The 3,904-nt window shown below is 58.5% G+C and overlaps 1 pseudogene; it reads left to right on the plus strand.

Annotated features, from left to right (window-relative positions):
• Positions 1-57: 57 nt before the first annotated feature.
• On the plus strand, positions 58-951 carry LOC102259234 (annotated as a pseudogene).
• The last annotated feature ends 2,953 nt before the right edge of the window (positions 952-3,904 follow it).

The raw sequence follows: 3,904 nt of genomic DNA on the forward strand, positions 1-3,904 counted from the left end.
TGCTGCTGAGGAATCATCAAGCCTCAGTGTGAATCATCAGCATCAGAAAGACGCCCCTGCAGTGCGCACTCCCTCCTACTGCGCTGCCCCAGCTCTGCCCTCGGTGCATGGTCCAGCCTCCAACTCGAGATGCCGGTCTGGGGGTGTGGCAACAAGTGCGGGGCCTGTGGGAGGACCACGTACCACGTGGAGGAGGTGCAGTGCGATGGGCGGAGCTTCCACCACTGCTGCTTTCTGTGCATGGTTTGCAGGAAAAACTTAGCACAACAGTGGCAATTCATGATGAAGAGATCTACTGCAAATCTTGCTACGGAAAGAAGTATGGGCCAAAAGGCTATGGGTACGGCCAGGGCGCTGGCACGCTCAACATGGACCGGGGTGAGAGGCTGGGCATCAAGCCAGAGAGTGTTCAACCTCACAGGCCGACAACAAACCCCAACACTTCTAAGTTTGCTCAGAAGTACGGAGGTGCCGAGAAATGTTCCAGATGTGGGGATTTCGTGTACGCTGCTGAGAAGATCATCGGAGCAGGAAAGCTCTGGCACAAAAACTGCTTCCGCTGTGCCAAGTGTGGAAAGAGTCTTGAATCAACGACTCTGACTGAGAAGGGAGGTGAAATCTATTGTAAAGGATGCTATGCAAAGAACTTTGGGCCCAAAGGATTTGGCTATGGCCAAGGAGCAGGAGCCCTTGTTCATTCTCAGTAAAGGTGTAAACCCAGAACCGAGATCACATACTGAGAATCTCTACATAATCTAGGCACAGAAAATCTAACACTAAACTACTGTGAAATTCTACCAGCACTTATGTACTGTATATTGCCCTGTACTTGGATAGGCTGGCTGACTAGTAGGAAGAGAGCACTGTATCCTTTTGCTTTATTCATCAGCATTTTCAAGAACCATTTCTTTTACATTTTAAATAAAACTTCAGCTGGAAAAAAAAAAAAAAGACGCCCCTGCAGCTGCCTGCTGGGAAGACAGGGTCCCCGGGTCACTGTCCCTGATGCTCCTCCGTGTCTGTGTTAGACCTGAAGGGCCAGCACCTGAGCGGCTGGGCCGGGCCGGGGTGCGGGGAGCAGCAGCCGCGGGGGAGGCGGGATCCACGCAGAGCCAGACGCGGAACGGGGATCCTCAGGTGCCCGCCTTCGTCTCCTTCGTGCCGCAGTTGCAGAGGGGCGCTCGCTGAGTTACCCCGACTTCATCGCCGTGAGCTTCCTGCTGGCTTCTCGGTGTTGGGCAAACAGCCTCGCCGGGCGCAGCCTGCGACCCTGAGCGACTGCGCAGAGCGATGTGACATTGGCCCACACGGACCCGAAGCTCTAAATGGCAACAGTGTCTGCGGGCGCCTGCTTGAACCCTGACCCCACTGGGTCCCTGGACAGCGGCCAGTGAGGGGCCCTGCTCTGCAGGCCTGAGGCCACAGGTCGAACCCCTGGACGGAGTCAGGGGCGTGGCCCCGGGCACTCAGCCTTTGCTGCCCCCTCCACGGGGCTCTGTGGTGGGTTTGTGTGACCCACAGCCCACGGCAGAACCCGCCCAGATTGGGTTATAAGAGCCATCGCTCCAGCCCTGTCTGTGTGGCTGGCGCAGTTGGTTGGAGTGTCATCCTATGCACTGAAGGGTCTCGGGTGTGATTCCTGGTCACAGCACAGGCCCAGGTTACAGCTCCATCCCAGGGCAGGGGCACACAGGAGGCAGCTGATCTCTCTCTCTCTCTCTCTCTCTCTCTCTCTGTTTCTCTCACATCATTAAGAAACATGTTCTCTGGTGAGGATTAAAAACAAACAAGAAACCATTGCTTCTGTCTTAGGGGCCCTCATGCTTGCTGTCTCTCTCTCTCCCCCCTCTCTCTTCCTCTCTCTCTCCTTCTCTCTCTCTCTTCTCCTCTCTCTCTTCCTCTCTCTCTCTTTTTTTCTCTCTCTCTTCTCCTCTCTCTTTTCCTCTCTCTCTTCCTCTCTCTCTCTTTTCCTCTCTCTCTCCCTCTCTCTCTCTTCCTCTCCCTCTTCCTCTCTCTCTCTCTCTCTTCCTCTCTCCAGAGCCCCGGGGGTCTTGTTGCTTCTGGAGGTGGTCCTTGCCTGTACCCCAACGTCTGTTTGCAGGGCAGCTCTGAGCAGGGCGGTCCCATCTTTCCCCTTTCCTTCCTCCCTCTCTGCGAACCAGAGAGCGATGATCAGAGAAAAGAAACAGAAGACGCTGCCATGTGGGCCTCAGGCGAGGAGCAGGGCTCCCCAGCTGTCCAGCCCCGGGAGGAGCAGACCTGGCCCCGTGGCCCCCGCTGTGCAGACCTGCCCCCCATCCTGTCCCACCTCACTGCCCGCCCTGCAGACACTGAACAAGCCAGAGTGGCTCCGGCCCCACAGCAGCCCCTTAGGACTCACAGGAAACCCGGTTACTTATCAAGCAATTTGCTCCGACGGCCGCGTTGAGATTAAAATGGTAATTATCCCGCAAAGGACTGCGACTGTCTTTCCTGAACGCGGCGGCGGAGCTGTGACCGCTTCGGCCCGCACATGGGCTGGATCCACACGCCCGCAGTGCGTGTGGGGGACGCAGCGCCCGCGGCCGGGACAATAGTGCAATTTCCAGACACGGAGCCCATTCTCCCCCCGCTGGCTCTCCCGTGCGCGTACGCCGGGGCCCTAATGGGACGGCTCCTCGGGAAGCTTGCACGGTGCATCTGGGGGTGTTAATCCCTCATTTCTTTGCTCTTAAAAGGTTTGCATTTCCTGTTGCTACTGTAAGAGCTGCGGGTGTGGGGACGGAGCTGTGCCCACTGGACAGGGGAGGGGATGCTCCGGGGCCGTGATGCTAACTAGGGGTTCTGGTCACCAATGCCAACCCATGTGGGGCAGGAGGGGTTCCCCACAAGACCATGCAAGCCTGTGGGGTGCTCTACAATTCTACTCAGCCTCACTGTCCACCTGGAGGCACCTCAGACCCCTCAGGCCCCCGGGCCGCCCCCACTGCGGATGCCAACCCCCAGGCCAGGTGGCCACCTGCACTGGCTGTGAGTCCGAGGTCCACAGCCCCTCCAGGCCCCGTTGATCTGCTAGGAAGGCCCAAGAACGCAGGACACCCACTTGCTCACCGGATTACCAGTTCATGACCGAGGACACGAAAAGACGAGTCAACAGCCCACGGACATTTACATGGACACTCACAGTGTTCGCTGGCGCCGCCGCTCCCACGCCCACTCCATTCAGGAGACGGTCCCTGCAGCGTCCTGGTCGCTGAGCGGGTGCCGTCCACGCCTGGCAAGTCACGGCGCTTTCTGCCGCCTTCCTGCACCATCATGCGGCCATGGCTCAGGCGGCTGCAGCGCCCAGCCTCCCGCCCGCAGAGGGAGAGGGGAACACGCCTGTCTCACCGGGAGACCGTGATGGGCGTCGCCTGTGAGAGCCAGTGCCCCGAGAGGAGCCGCCGCGTCCCTCAGCCCCACTTGCAATCCCAGCTTCTCGTTTCCGTGGCTTGAACAGCAGTGACGGGAACATTCCACTTGGGAAAATGCATTCATTAGAGATTTAGGAATGTATAGATTTCATTGATGTCAGAGAGGAAGGGAGAGGGAGAGAGAGAAACATCAATGATGAGAGAGAATCATGGATCGGCTGCCTCCTGCACGCCCCACACTGGGGATGGAGCCCGCAACCCAGGCAAGTGCCCTGACCAGGAATGGAATCCTGACCTCCTGGTTCATAGGCCGACGCTCACCACCGAGCCACGCCTCCGGGTCTTTCTAGAGATTTTTCAGGTTTGTCCACCCACGTGCCTGTTTCAGCTCCTCGAGGGACCCTGCACATGCCAGGGCCTCAATGTCCCTGCTCCTGGGCTGCTCCCCGGGGAGGGGTGGCTGGCCCGGGGCACTGACCCCAAACCCGAGCAAGGCTGCTGGCCGTCTCGCC

Source organism: Myotis brandtii, unplaced genomic scaffold (genome assembly GCF_000412655.1).
Source record: "Myotis brandtii unplaced genomic scaffold, ASM41265v1 scaffold434, whole genome shotgun sequence".
Classification (NCBI taxonomy): Eukaryota; Metazoa; Chordata; class Mammalia; order Chiroptera; family Vespertilionidae; genus Myotis; species Myotis brandtii.